Here is a 15,857-nt window from a genome sequence, read left to right as displayed (position 1 = left end):
GAATGCTGTTTACTGTCCTTTAAAAAAAATTTTTGCTTCATATGTACATCTTCCAATAGTTATTTTTTATGGTCAGTTTATCAAATTTAGAGTTTGAGTCGGAATGTTAAAGTACAGTGAATTTTAGATTAATTTCTGCTTTTTTGAGACAGTCTCACTAAGTAGCTCAGGTTGGCCTTGAACACAACGGGATCGTCCTGCCTCGGCCTCTGAAGTGCTGGGATCACAGATGTGCATCACCACGGCCAGCTGATCTCTGCATATTCGGTATCATTGCAGTGCTGAATCTTTTGGCCTGGGAACCCAATAAGTCTCTTCATTTTTGCAAGCCTGGTTTCACACCCCACAATAAAGTTTTCTAGTTTTCTTTCCATGGGTTTCGCATGTACTTTTTGGAACTTAAGATGATACATTTTTGCTACTTTAAAAGTCTGATGCTCTACTCACTACACTAGCTGGGCTCTTCGTCTTGGCTACAGTACAGTACAGTACTTTCATGTCTTCTGCCTCCCTCTCATTGCTTCCTTTCACTCACCTTTTATCTTCCTTTCTCTTATTACCCAAATTGACCATAAACCCCACAGGACTGGACCAGATACCCTTACAATCTTCTGGGTGCCTAGGGTCAAACTAGGGGCTGGTTGCTAAGGCCAGAAATGCTGTCTGACTAGGAGAAAGACTGGATCCTCAGAAGCACTCCATCAAGAAGAACCTGGGGCCTGGGAGGAGATGAGACGCAGAGCCCCGGCCCTCCTGGTGGGGGTGAGTGTGGCTGGGGTGCGCAGGACTCTGACCTTGAGGTTGGGCCCGATGGCACTGCCTGGGGACGAGCAGGGACGCAGCTGCTTCTCCGCGCTGCCCACTGCCGGCGGTGGCGAGCCCGGGGCGGCCTCAGCATCCCAGCAGGGCCCTCCAGCTGGCCAGCCTTGCCCAGCCCCTGCCGGGTGACACAGGGTAGAGGTGGGGGGATACTTCCTCCTCCTTAAAACCCCCGGCTTGCATCTCGGTTCACCAGGTCATCCTACCTGGCATCCCACTGTGCCTTGCTCTACCTTCTCAGGTATTTTAGCAGCTGGTGCACGGTTGCTTTTCCCTACCCCACACCCATTTTTTTTCTTTTTTAATTCCTGGGGATTGAATCCAGGGCCTGCACATCGAGGTACATCCCCAGCCCTTTTTTGTATTTTTTATTTGGAGTCAGGGTCTCACTAAGCCGCTGAATCACCCAGGCTGGCTTTGAACTTGCCATCCTCCTGTTTCAGCCTCCGGAGCACGGGGATTCCAGCCGTGTGCCGCCAGCCAGAGCTACAATCGCCGTCTTTAACAGCCTTCCTTCCTCATTCTGTTTCAGTATCCAGATGGGGCAGCCTTCGGGGCGCTGGCTTCTTCCCTCCTGCGCGTTGGCCTCCGCCGACACTGAGGCAAGCCGGACGCTGGCATGGTAACGGCGGCTCCGCGCGCCACCCTGCAGGGCCCGGGCCCCCGAGTGCTCACGTCGCCCCGGCCTGGACTCTGCTATCTTCTCAGTGCCTGGGTCCTCAGGCTGAGTGCGAAGGAATCCTGGTCAGTTTTAATCCTCCTCGCACACAGCGCTCTTCGGGTGCTGACACCCACCCTGCCTTCCTGGCTCCTGTGCAGCTGCGGGCACTGCAGGTGACGCCTCCACCCCAGGGCAGTGTCGGCTGAGCGGCCGCTCTCCGCCATGGCAGCGAGGAAAGCCCCGACGGAAGAGGACCCGAGGAAGGCCTCAGGGGACTTCTGGCCGCTCTGCAGCGCAGGCCGGCGACCTCCGGGGCCTCCTCCGCGCACTGCTTGAAATGGACGCATACACCCTGTCGCAGAATCCGCGAGGGCGCGTTCTCACCGCACGGCTGCACCCCACGCTCCGCAGCTCGCGCTCCCTGGGCCAAATCGCACCTGGCCGGAGTCGCCGGCCGCTCCGCCTCTGCTCGCGCATGCGCGGGAGCCACACCCCCCCCCCGCCCCCGCGCTTTGTTCCTGAGCCCCGGCTCGGCGGCTCCGCCGCCACCCTGCGTCCTTTCCCTCCGGGACGGGACGCGCGGCGGCCCCCACTCCCTGCCTTCTCCCTCCGCGTCCCTTCCGTCTCCCTGTGGCTGGAGACTGAGCTGCACTGCGGTCTAAGAGCAGCGCCAGTCCCGGGTTCTTCCTTTTTTCCTTCTCTCTCTCTCTTTCCTGTGCTAGGGGTCGAATCCAGGACCTTTACACCGAGCTACATCCCCAGCTCTTTTTTATGTTTTTATTTTTGAGACAGGTTCTTGGTAAATCGCTAAATTGCCCAGGCTGGGCTCAAACTTGAGGTCCCCCCTTCAGCTGCCCAGGGTGCTGGGGTACAGGCCTGTGCCCCATGCCAGGCCTTGCCTCTTCCCGACCACTGGAAGACCTTCCAGGGCCCAGTGCAGCTCAGTGGTACAGTGCTGGCTTCGCGCAGGAGGCGCAGGGTTCAGTGCACAGGGCCCCAAAAGACAGCCCCAAAGAGTCTCTGCCCCCACCCCGCATCATCCAGTTTTCTCTTTCTATGGGCTCTTTCCAGTAGCGTACAAATATGCTGTTATTCCTCCTGTGTCCAAGATGAAACAAAGCAAGCAACAAAAAGTACCAATCTTCAAATGCCCCTCCACTATCACCTGTCTCTCCCGTTTAGACCAAAGGCCTGGAAAGAGAACTATCTTGCTTGAATTTAGCTTTTGTCTTCTTACTCTCTTTTTAAATACATATTTTGCAAAATGTCAAGCATACACAGAGGTGGAGCGATCATATATGTGTTTGTGGCCCTGGAACCCTGGGCACTGTGCATGCTTGGGAAACACTATTACTGAGCTACACACTCAGCCCTGTACAGAGAGAATAATGAGCTACATCATTACCCTTACAGTTTGAACAATTATAAAAATGTTAATTTTTGGCACTGTGCCTGCCTTGAAAGCGCAAGGTCCTGAGTTCAATCCCCAGCACCAAAAATAAAAATGTTAACTTTATGTATTTGTTTATTCATTCATTTATTTACTGTGCTACTGAGGATTTAACCCCGACCTCGAATACCCTGAGCAAGCACTCTGCCCCCAACTGTACCCTGGCCCTTTGCTTTTGCAGTTTTATTGAGACAGGGTCGAAACTGCCCAGGCTGGCCTCACACTTGTGATCCTCCTGCCTCCACTTTGTTGTTTGTTGGTTTTGTTTTGGTATAGGGGATGGATCTCAGGACCTTTAGCTTGCCAGGCAGGCTCGGTGCCACTGAGCTAAATCCCCAGCCCCTGCCTCCATCTACTGAGCAGCTGGGATTACGGACATACACATCCCCAAACTTCTTTTGCTCAAAAAGATTTGCACCAATCAGGCTCTGAGCACATTGTACTTAGCTGATCTATCTCTTAAGTCTTTTTTTTATCTCTAAGTTTCCCTTACCCCCCTTCATACCATTTTTATTTTTTTTTCTAAAGGACCATTTTTTAGCTGGGTGTGGTGGCACATGCCTGTAACCCTAGCACTCCGGGAAGCTGAGACAGGAGAATCTCAAGTTCCAGCCCAGCTTGGGTGTCTTGGTGAAACCTTGTCTCAGAATACAAGGGCTGGGGATGTAGTTAACTGTGAAGGCCCTGGTCCCCAATGTAGGGATAGGCCCTGGTCCTCCTCTATTCCGGCAGCTTTGTGTCTTCTACTTTTTCCTCCTTACAAATAAATCAGCTTCCCTTCTTAAACCCCATCCCTTTAATTTGTTATTGCTACTGAGTTTCTGATCCTGGTGGGCTGCTCACCCTGGATGCAACACCAGTGAGCAGGGAAAGAATAAAATAAGGGCCTCATTAGGCTTTAGTAAAAAAATTCATAGATCTTACTAAAAGAGGCTTTTGCCTTGGCAGTTGGATTTGTGCACTTAAAAGGACAAAGGTAGAGAAAGAGAAATCAGACTTAGAAAGCACCGGATAGTGTGATTAGCATAAGAATTTACAGCCAAGGGAGGAATGCTCTCTAGTGGAGAGATTAGAAGAACCCTAGGCGGGGCAGGAAGGAAGCCGGAAGCATGAAAACCAGGACACCACTCCCCCCAATAAAATGTCAGGGAGACAAGGGATGGCTACCTAATTTACAAGAAAATTTATTTAGTATTTAAAAACACTGTAGAGGCACAATATTACTGCACTAGATATACACACACGCCTTTACTTAGTCACTAACCTTAAAAGGATCCCTTCCCAACAACTTGCAGATCACAACAGGGCAAGAAGTGAAAGAAAGCCCACCGAAAGGATTGTGCACACAGGCAAAAGTACCCAGGTTAGGATCTGGGGACCTGGAGTCCACCCAAAGACCGCCCAGAGACTGATCAGGTTACCACCCACCCGAAAGGAAGGGTCCCCAGACCTAACAAAAGGAGCCTGGGACCAGGGCTGGGGCGGGGGCGGACCCCCCCCCCCCCCGACACACACGACGACACACACATATCATCTGCAGCCCCTGCTCTCTATCCTGGCAGCTTTGTGTCTTCTATTTTTTCCTCCTTACAAATAAATCGGCTTCCCTTCTTAAACTCCATCCCTTTAATTTGTTATTGCTGCTGAGTTTCTGATCCTGGTGGGCTGCTCAACCTGGATGCAACACCAGTACTAGAAAATAAAAACAACAACAAGACCACACACACACACACACACACACACACACACACACGCTCGCTCGCGCACGCGCGCGCGCACACACACACACACACACAGAGGATGGTGGGTGTAGCTTAGTGGTAGAATGAGTGACAATCACCAAATTGTGCAGGCTGGGCTCAAACTTGGGATCTCATGCCTCAGTTTCCCAGAGTGCTTGGGATTATGGGCATGCACCATCACCCCTGGGCTATATATATTTTCTGATCAAAGTTTTTAACATTTATGTTTTCTCTATCAGAAATTCGTTTTGGTACAGTATGAGGTATACTTCCAACTTTACTTACAGATGGCTGTTTGTCCCAACACCATTTCTTTATGCTCACATTTGCTCCATGGATATGAAGCGCCTCCTACAAGATTCGTAGGCAGAATTTAGTGGTTGTCTGAAGCTGAGGTGACAGTGATTTTTCTTTGTGAAACCTGTCTTCCGAACCCTCAGGCAGCCCACTGGAGCTGCAAACTAGTCAGACCTGTAACATGCTGATTGCTCACACCCAGTAAATGCCTGTATGATGTCTCCGAGTTGTAGCTGCAGATGTTGTGAGCACAGGATTCTCGTAGTTAGTTCTTCTGCCCCACATACATCCTCTCCGACGTCAAAGGCCTTTTGGTTGGTTGTTTTGCAAAATGACTTCAGGCACACTCTAGAAAGACCAGACCTTCAGTGAGTATTTGCAAATCACTTTAAACTGGAAATAACAAAAGGTAGACTTCAAGCATTCTAGTCTTTTTCTGTTGTTGTTGTTACTGGGAATTGAACTTGGGAGCTTGTGCTTGCAAGGCAGGCGCTGGAACCATTGAGCTAAATCCCCAGCCCCACATTCTAGTTTTAATTGTGAGACCAAAGCGACTCCATTTTGCTAAAATCCACTATTCCCCTAGTCTCTATTGTCCTCACAAATTAATGGTTAAAATGTGCTTGCTCTGGGACTAAAGACGCAATCTGTAACGAACCAAAGTTCCTAAGTTAATTCCTCAACCATCTGTTTGCCCAGGAAATGAACATTCCGGGTCCACTATCTATAGAACAATCTGTCAATGTGCTGACCATCAGTACGTGACAGTCGACCACTAACCTTTGTCCCTCTTTTCCCCCGTAAAACCTACATGTAACCGCCCCTCAAACCCCCGATGGGCCTAGCCAATCAGAAATATACACTTCATGCTTGCAAAATGCCAACCAATCATGTAACTGCTAAGTGAAAAATCTCCAAACCTTGCTGTAACCACAATAAAAACCCAGCTAATTTGAAATTCGGGGCTCTCAATTCTGATCCGCTGTGTTGGTGATGGTTGGGAGCCCCTGCTCCAGCTTGAATAAACAGCCCTCGTGTGCTTACATCGGAATCAACTTCCTGGTGGTCTTTGGGACTTCGCGATCTGGGCATAACATTAATAAAGTAATATTTAAGTCTGTATGAAGGTATCTATGTTCAATGTTATCTGTGAAACTGGGCCCCTGGGTGTGGGTGATGAGGGCCAAGCTTTAGGAGACAATGAAATACTCTGACTCAGTGATACCATGTGCCCACTAAAGGCACTTCACTTGCCACCTGTCTGCTAAGATGCTTTCAGTTTAACCTGGGGCACACATTGAAAGCATGAGTGCAGGTACACTTCCCTATCCAATTGGCAAGGATCAAAGAGTTTAGAAATGCTTTTGTGGGTGACAGTGTGGCAGAGAGAGGTACCCTTATGCATTGCTGGGGGCTGAACATTAGTACAACCATCACACAAAACTTTAGAGAGTCCTATACATACTTTTGACCAGCAAATGCTTTTTGTCAGAATTCATCAAACAGATGTACTTGTAAATGAATGAATGGGTATCTATATGTGAATATTTATTGCAATAGTTTATAGCAGGGAAAGAGTGGAAACAAAGTCTCCTTATAACTGGGCTGTTTTGATGCACTTATAATTAAAAAATATGCTTAAGGAAGAAAAAGGGAGGGCCGGGGATTTAGCTCAGTGGTTTCACCGCCTGCTGCGCAAGTGCAAAGACCTGAGTTCGATCCCCAGTACCAAAAAAAAAAAAGAAAAAGAAAGAAAGAGGGAACATTTATGTTATGGTATGGGATACTATAAAGAGATATTGTTAATAAGAAGCAAAGTATATAATAGTATAAAAATAGGGTAGGGTATTGGAGGCTGATCAGTCCTCCGATCTGCCTAGAAGGCAGGTGGTGAGGGCTAAAGAAAGACAATAGAGACACAATTTCACAATACATAATACATGGGGGGGGGGGTATGTGCCTCAGAGTGGGCAAACACAAAGACACTCCCAGCTTGCCACTATTTACTGTTCACACTGTCAGGTAAAAGGCTGAAAACCAAGACCAGACCAGGCCACAACAAGCCTTTATTAGGGGAACAGATCTGCTGAGCTGTCTCTGAACAAAGGAGAGACAAAAGCAATATGGCTGGGGCAGGGAGAGCCTTTTATATAGGGGCTTGTAGGAGCTGAGGTGGGGTTGAGGGAGGTAGTGGCTAGGGACTGGAGGAGCCTGTGACGTCACTAGTTGCCAGGAGGAGAGCAAGCGCCAGGTTACACTCTTGGTGGGAGTAGGGGCGTGCTGGGAAGAAGGTAGCTATTATATACAGCAGCCACCCTAAATTGGAGGGAAATCTATCACACACAATAATCAGAGGGAGCACCGGGTGACTCAGAGGGTGGCAGTAATCCTTGGTTGAGGAGGACCTTAGGTTGACAAGGACGGACGGTGAGATGGGCAGAACATTCTCACAATAGAAGGTGGGACAAGATACAGGCTCATAAGGAATCTGTCCTTCCCCCAGATAAAATCTTTCTCTTGTTTTATTACTACTCAGTTCTCAAAGAACCAAGATGTCTTCAGCTGATGTAATCTTGCCCTTGAGCATCACAATGTCATGGAACCACTGGGGCCTCAACTTGTGACAGGAGGCAAAACGGAGTTATGTTTCCACATGCCATAGCACCTCTCTGGCAAGGAGACATTGGGCCTTACGCAGCCCTGATCATAATTTAATTATGAAATTATTTTTCCCCAAAATTATATAGAATGGCTCTCAATGGTAGGGAGGAGATAATACATATGGGTTGGTTTTTTTTGTTTTTTTTTAGGTACCGGGGATTGAACTCAGGTCCTTGCGCTTGCGTAGCAGGGAGCGGAACCACTGAGCTAAATCCCCAGCCCCAATACCTATGTTTTTAAAAAGGGCCTTGCAACCCACCCCCCAACAGAAACCCTCAGGGCCTTGAGTACGCTGGGGAAGCACTCTCTGATCCCATGAAGGCCCTGCCCAATATATATCTTTATTTTCTTGTAGTAAAACTACAAAAATGCTCAAGACAAAAGAAAATGATAGCCTTGATTTCCTCCAGAACTGGTATTTGATGGCTGACTGGCCAGAAAATATTTTACTCTGTATTATTTTTCATTTGACTACACTTTGTAAATGTAGAGTTTATTTTATATGGCAGAATCAATATAAAGTATATAGAACACGTATGATGGAGGAAGCATGCAACAAATATTAACACATTTAAAAAAATTTTTTGGGGGGGGTTACTTACCGGGGATTGAGCTCGGGTCCTTGTGCATGCACAGCAGGCAGTGAAACCACTGAGCTAAATCCCCAGCCCTAAAATTTTAACTTTATGGTAATGATTACCTTCCACCAAAATAAAGATATCTAGAGAATTTTTAATTAGCTGTTTAAAAATGTAAATACTGCTAGGTAAGATAGCACACACCTATAATCCCAGCACACGGGAGGCTGAGGCCGGGCAATGACCAAAAGTTTGAGGGCAGCCTGGCCTACATAGTGAGATCCTGTCTCAAAATAAAACAGAACAGGGCCAGGGATTTAGCTCAGTGGTTCCGGCTCCTGCCTCAAAAATGCAAGGACCCAAACAAAAAACGCACAGATTTTGAAGAAAATACTGAACATCCTGTATGTTTACTTACTTATGGTTGAGGAGTGTTTATAGTTCTGAATGTTGAGAAGTTTTGGATTGAGAATAAATGGAGAATTATATCTATAATTAGGTTTTTAGTGAGTCAACTTCCTGTCACAGTTTCTCCGTCTTATCATATATTCCACTGGTAACACCCCATGTTACTCTCCCCGTACTTGGGTAATAGCAGGCTGTCTTCTCTCAGTGGGTTTAATTTCTTAGGCATGGACAACTTACAGACACATATATCTTCCAGAACTGAAAACTCAGATCAAATGGTGCGTTGCCTGTGAAACTGTCTGACCTCCACAGTGGGATGTCCTGCTTTCCTTCTGCAAGGTCTTGACTCTGCTGCTAGATTACTACACATACTACAGTGCTTCGCCTCAGTAAGTAGTGCTCTCAGAGGCATGGACTCTGCTCTTCGTCCTTATAACTGTGTACAGGCTGAATGAAGGCCACATTTCTTCCCATTAGATAAGCTATATGCTAATGAAAGTACTTGAGTGATATGATCACTGTTAACACTTGGGCATTTTGTTAAATAAAATGCAAATCAAATGAATGGAGTCCTTATGCAACATACCTCAAGAATCAGTATGTGGGGCTGGGGATTTAGCTCAGTGGTTCTGCTGCCTGCCTCGCAAGCGCAAGGACCCGAGTTCGATCCCCAGTACCAAAAAAAAAAAATCAGTATGTGGGCTTGGGATGCAGTTCAATGGCACAATGTTTGCCCAGCACACCAAAAACATAAATAAATTAAAATTAAAATTGCAAATTCTTTCCTGCCAACCCTGCTGAAAATCCTACATTGGCTTACAGTTGCTCCTGGGAGTGAATCCTGAATCCTCAACACATCAGTCAATAAGGCCTAACTGACCCCTTTCTGTTTGAACTCTTCTACTTGGTCTAACCTTGTGTGGAGACACTAGGGTCTCTTTATCATACATCTTCACTTCTTTTGGCTTCAATCTCTGCCCAGAATCAGGAAGTCCATGGGGATCCCACAAGACTGGCATCAGCTTTCTGACCTCTTGAAAAATGATTAGGAGGAAACTTATTATTGTTTTCATTTTCCATGTAAAAACATTATTTGCCTCTGTTTACATCCTAAAGATATAAAATATAGAAACCTAATCCATTTTATCATATCAGATCAAAATCAAATATATAAGGATAGGGCCCAGAGATTTAGCTCAGTGGCTCCATGCCTGCCTTGCAAGTGAAGGTCCTGAGTTCAATCCCCAGTACCAAGAAAAAAAAATCTATATCTATATATACATATAAAATAAGTCTAATGTTAATGTCAGAAGCTCAAGGGTCCTTTATATATCATGCAATTTTAAAAATATTTTTTAAAATGTTTGCATGGTACTGGGGGATGAATTTGAATCCAGGGCTTTCGCAGAGCTATATCCCAGCTCTTCTTCTTCTTCTTTTTTTTTTTGGTACCGGGGATCAAACTTGGGTCTTTGCGCTTGCGCAGCAGGTGGCGAAACCACTGAGCTAAATCCCCGGCCCCCTTTCTGTATTTTTTGAGTAGCGTCTCACTGGGTTTCATCCAGGGTCTTACTGGGCTGGGCTTGAACCTGCAGTTCTCCTGCCTCTACAAATATTTCAGTGTAGAAAGAGACTGAGCTGCAGGGATGCTCAGTGATGAATGCCTGCCTGGCATGTTGAGGCCCTGGGTTCCACATCCATTGCTGAAGAAAGATATTGTTAGATTGTATTTTTCTATTGCATGGTTAAACAGCTTTAGAACATACTGAGCAACTTTCTTAACTTCTTTAATCCCTACTGGTGTGATAAGCAAAGTCATGGAATAATGTTATCCACTTTACAGAGACGTTTGATGATTACATTTTAAAGACATATACAGTTGTACCTTGTACAGAGCCTGGCATGTAGTAATAATCAATCATAGGTGGTAGTTTTTTCTTTCCAGTACTTGGGTAGGTGCTTGTTTTGTTTGAGAAAGCCCCCAAATCATTTTTAAGGAAGGCTTTTTGGGTTAATGTAAATTTTTTTCTTTGGAAGTAAGAAACATTGAGAATTTAAACAAATCTATCATTGGATAAGGACAAACATACACTTTGCAACTGACAACAGTTACACTTAATCATAGCTGTTCTCCGAGAAGAAAACGATCTTACTACCTCTCAGAAGTATCTGGCTATTGCTCTGTATGATAAGCCCTTTCTCTGTTTCTACTGTAAACTGATCATCAGTTTCCTCTTCTATCTCACTCCCAGCTCTTCCATGAGAAGCTTTGTCTATGGGGGATGTCGGGAGCAGAATCCAGGGCACTGGTCTGACTGTGGGATAACTTCTGCTGGTACCGGAGGCTCTGCTGTCCCCTGGTGGCCTTAGCTGTCTCAGAACATCGACAAATACCCTCACCCCCAGAATTGCTCTGGCATTCTGACCCGTAAGTATCACTCTCCTTGCTCTGGCAAAACTTTGTCCACATGGCTCAGAGCTGGGGTCTGGAGTGAGGAAGTTCACCCTCTCAACACCAGGCTTCATTTAGGCAGGCTTCATTTAGGCGGAGTCACTCTGTCTCCTTAAAGAGTTCAGGCCTGTAATCCTAGCCCTCAGGGAGGCTGAGGGAGGAGAATCACAAGTTCAAATCTCACCTAGGCAATTTAGAAAAAGTCTGTCTCAAAATTAAACATTTTACTGAGTTTGCTCCCCAGCACCAAAAAAAAAAAAAAAAAATTAAACATTTTATTATTAGTATTTTGTTGCTGTTGTTGCTGTTGGTACTGGAGACTGAACTCAGGGCCTGTGCATACTAGGCAAATGCTCTATCACTGAGCTATAATCCCAATTTTATTTTATTTATTATTTGGTACCGGGGATCGACCTCAGGACCTTGCGTTTGTGAGGCAGGCGGCGGCACCACTGAGCTAAATCCCCAGCCCTATAATCCCAATTTTAAAAAGGCTGGGGAGATAGCTCAGTGGTAGAGCACCTCTTCGTTCAATACCCCAAACCAGAAAAAAGAACACAAAGGAGTCACGTGCTAGCCTCCTTTTGGAGTTCTCCGTTTCCCACCAAAGCTGGACGCTAAGGACAGGAGCCTGGAACTTCCTCCCCAGCTTTGTGTCCTTCCCTACCTGCCTTTGATCAAGTAGCGGGGCGGGCGTTCCTTCGGGCTCCTCCTGGTGAGGGCTTCCTAGGCCAGGAGAGGCGTAAACTCAGGGTGGAAGCGTAGCCTGGCAGGAGAGCTCCCGTATACCGTGTACCAGGTCTTGAGGTCAACCCCTAGTCCTGGAAAGAAAAAGATGTGCGTGGAATACAAATTCACTTCTTTACAACTCACCGAACCGCCTGTCCCAGAGGACGGTTCTATAACCGGCAATTCCTGGATTAAAATGTCAGAAGAGCGAAGGTGATGGCAAAGTTTTGGGTTGCGGGTCCTCTGGTCCCCAGTCATCGTCCTCACTGTTCAGCGGTGTGTCTTCTTCCCCTGGGTTAAGAACTTCCTTAAGTTCCCCGGAACCCCAGAGGTTTTCTTTCCTTCCCCGTGCACACGTGGGTGCGCAGGGATGCTGGGAGACCCTCCAGGTCCTGCCTATGACTCCCACCGTGAGCTAGCGTTCTCCCTCCCTCTCCCCGCTGGGACGTCCAGGCATCGGGGTCCGTGTGACCTCTGCTCCCTCCTCTCCGGAGGGTCCCAGCTTCCCGGGGACGTGACCGAGGGGCCTGGTAAGACTCCGTGTCCCTGGAAAGTGGCAATCTGCCGTGCTCGCTTCTGTCGGTCTCCTCTCTGCCCCTTATCTACACGACCCTTGTCCTCCAGTGTAGGAAACTAGTTTTTAGTTTTCTTCGGAGACGTGAAAGCTGCGGTCTTATACAAGATCTTTTGCCATGCCAAGGGACCTTTCTCTTCCTTTTACTACACCAAGCCAGGAGGAGATTCCTTCCTGTCCTTCTGCTTTTTTTGCTGTAAGATCTTTTTCTTAAAGCAGCGAATAGAGTGCTTAGTGGCTTGTTCCGGCGGAGCTTTGGGCAAGGAGAGGTGAGAGAGGCTGTGGGAGGGTCTATTACCTAACCTACTTCCGAGGAACACAGAAATAGGAACACTACTGCTGAGGCTCAGACCACACATCCCTCCATCCGGAGGGCACTAGGTCCCTAACCTCAAGTACACCGCACGGTTTGGCTCTGCTCTGCTCTTTGCTGGGCACAAGCAAATGTCAAGTGCGTTATTCCGAGCAAGCGCTGCCAGTAGGGTAAGCTGCCGTCTGGGATTCGCTTTTCCCTAGAGATCTACTTCTGAGTGGTTCTGAAACGCATGATTCTTTTATTTGGTTTGGCTCTAGGAACAGGACAGTTTATATGAAGCTGTTACTTTACTGTGAAAAATCTAGACACAGTGAGAGTAACATTTGGCTGAGTTTTTACACCCAGAAACCTGTGTAACAGGAAGATCACATTACTTTTTTCTTCCAAGAAAACAGAGGCACACTCAAAGCACCTTTGTAGTTTTTTTTTTAAATTTCTTTTTTAGCACCTTTGTAGTTTTAACTTTCATCTTGGAATATGTTGACATTAATATATGTAACCAACTATGTATTAGCTATTGTAATGAACTATTTGTTTAGTAATAGTTGCTTACACTTGCCTACTATGTGTCAGACACTAAGACATCTTTAATTGTCACTAAAACTGACATTTATATATATATTTTTGTACCGGGGATCAAACTCGGGTCCTTGTACTTGCGCAGCAGGCGGCAAAACCACTGAGCTAAATCCCCGGCCCCAAAAACTTGAGGACATTGTTTGCTTTTTTTTTTTTTCAGACATATATTTTTACTCTGACTTCCAGGTGAGGAAAATGAGGGACAGAGAGGATAAGTAATTTGTCCTTGTCCAAACTCCAGAAGTCTGACAGCAGGGTAGAAATGCTAGATCACGTTCCTAGGCAGTAGGAATATATAACCCGGTAGTAAGAGGAGGTTATGGCAGAAGAGTGACGATTCTTGTAATAATAAGCTAAAGGCTGATTGGAAGCTAGATCAGAAGTTTTAATGTGAATTTATCGTAGTGATGCATCCGTATACACCCCAGACACGAGACCAGGCCAGATTTGGACTCTCCTGGTTATCAAGGGAGCCAGGAGCTTTGCCCTGAGTTGTCCCAAGTCTTCAGAGAACCACAGCAAATAACACAGAATTCAAGAACATAAGACATTCACATTTTACATTAATTTTAATGTGCTGAAATTTAATGCGCATGGAGATATGCAGAATCTTCTCAAATTAGTCACATGTAAATGAAATTTCTCATTAACATTACCTTACAAACTTCTCAAAGCCATTAAGTGTTCCATATAACTCATGCAAAAATATTTATTGAACACCTACTAAGTGGCAAGTGTTGCTAGTAGACGTGCTGGGGATAGTTTTGTTTTTGGTTTTTTTTGGTACTGGGGATTGAACTTGGGTCCTTGTGCTTTCGAGGCAGGTGGCGGCAGGTGGCGAAACCACTGAGCTAAATCCCAGCAAGGATAAAGTTAATGAAAACAAAAGATTCTTGGGCCTCACCTGTCTCAAAAGCACAAGGTCCTGAGTTCATTCCCTGGTACCAAAAAAAAAAAAGATTCCTGTCTGCATGGAGCTTAATTTTAGTGAGGAGATAGATGAAACACATGAGTGAATAATTAGTGTATTACAAACTGAACGCTGAGCCAGGCATGGTGACACATGCCTGTAATCCTAGCACTCGGGAGGCTGAGGCAGGAGGATCACTGTGTGTTTGAGACCAGCCTGCACTCCAGTGAGTTCAAGGACAGCCTGAACTACATAGCAAGACCCTGTGTCAAAAACAAAAACAAAAGTAAATTAGGGCCTTGCTACAGGAATAGTACCGAAGTTATTTCTCATTGTTCTTTTTCCTTTTTTTTTTTTTGGTACCGGGGATCAAACTCCGGGTCCTTGCGCTTGTGCAGCAGGCGGCGAAACCACCGAGCCAAATCCCCGGCCCTGTTCTTTTTCCTTCACAAAAAATGCGGGCTAAATTAAAACCCAATCTGAAGAACAGCTGGACAGAAATACAAAGGCTTCTAGTTCAAACTGGAAGCAGTGCTTCAGACTCACCTGCAGCTGAAGCACCAGCTTTTCACGAGGAAGGTTTTCCCGCAGCTTTACTTTGCACGTAGCTCTCCTTTAAACACCCTCTGACCTGCTCCCTCCTTACCATTCTCCTTGCCACACTGACTCCTGACTCACCCTGTCCGTTTCCGCCCTTACAAAGCGTTCCTGCCCTCAGTGCTGCCACCGTGTGCTAGATGCAATTGGATTTTTCCTACAAAGCAGTAGTTACACTTCACGGTGGAGGTTTACTCGGTAGCCTGTCTCCCCAGTTAGACTGTAACATCTGGGTAGTGAAAGTTAAGGAGTTTCATCTGGTCAGCATTTGGAATGGTGTTTGGCATTTAGTAACTCAGTAACTTCGTAACGAGGCCATAAAAAGAATAAAGATCAGTTTTATGTACATGGAACTCCCCATGATTTAAGGATACCTTACAGTTTACACAAGATAAGGATCATTCTGAACCCAAATTCTTTGGTTCTAAGAGAGGTAGGGTCAATCAATCAACACAGCTAACACACCTGTTCTGTCCATTAGGCTTTACCAAGAGGCGAAGCAGCCCGATGTGGTAGTGGAGTAGTCTGTAATCCCAGCACCCTGGGAGGCTGAATCAGGAGGAGTCTAAGGAGCCCGGCCCGCGAGACTCTGTCTCAAAATAACAAGGGCTCAGGCCGTAGTTCAGTGTGAGGGGCCTGGGTTCAATCCCAGGACCGCAAACCGACAGAAGCGACCCCCTCACCCCAAGATTATGTCTCGTGCGTGCTGGCAAACGCTTGATTCCCACGCTGGGCAGGTGGGCTGCGGTGACGCCGCTTACGGGGGTCAGCACCGTGCTCCCGGGTGCACTCTCAAAACGCCTGCCCCACAGGACGCGCATCCCGCGGCCACCAGAGGCCGAGAGGCCGCCATCCGCGGCGCCGGGACTTACGTCTCCCGCCCCGGTAAGCGTTTTCATTCCACGCTCCCGACAAGCACCGTGACCCAGGTCGTAGCAGACCTGAAGCTGGGATGGGGACGACTCCGAAACCCCACGCCACGACCGGAGAGAAGGCGACAACACGCGGGACGCACAGGAGCCGGGGCGCACTGCGCACGCGCCCACCCGGTCAGACGCCGCGGGGCGCGGGCGCCGGAAGTCGG

The 15,857-nt window shown here is 47.1% G+C and overlaps 1 long non-coding RNA gene across 2 annotated transcripts; it reads right to left on the bottom strand.

The window, feature by feature from the left end:
• Positions 1–4,090: 4,090 nt before the first annotated feature.
• Positions 4,091–15,850, bottom strand: LOC101716953 (uncharacterized). 2 transcript variants are annotated; one of them, XR_001182573.3, is made up of 3 exons: positions 15,715–15,850; positions 11,736–11,889; positions 4,091–5,317 (listed from the first exon to the last, which is right to left on the bottom strand). It is a non-coding gene; the product is annotated as an uncharacterized LOC101716953 (long non-coding RNA). The 2 variants fall into 2 exon arrangements; XR_015447014.1 differs by having other exon boundaries at positions 5,134–5,317; positions 11,740–11,889.
• Positions 15,851–15,857: the final 7 nt, after the last annotated feature.

This window comes from Heterocephalus glaber, unplaced genomic scaffold, assembly GCF_053883595.1.
Source record: "Heterocephalus glaber isolate CG9 unplaced genomic scaffold, H.glaber_assembly_v1.0 deba00001737, whole genome shotgun sequence".
Lineage (NCBI taxonomy): Eukaryota > Metazoa > Chordata > Mammalia > Rodentia > Bathyergidae > Heterocephalus > Heterocephalus glaber.
Note: the sequence above shows the minus strand (reverse complement) of the source record. Positions and strands in the feature narration are given on the sequence as shown.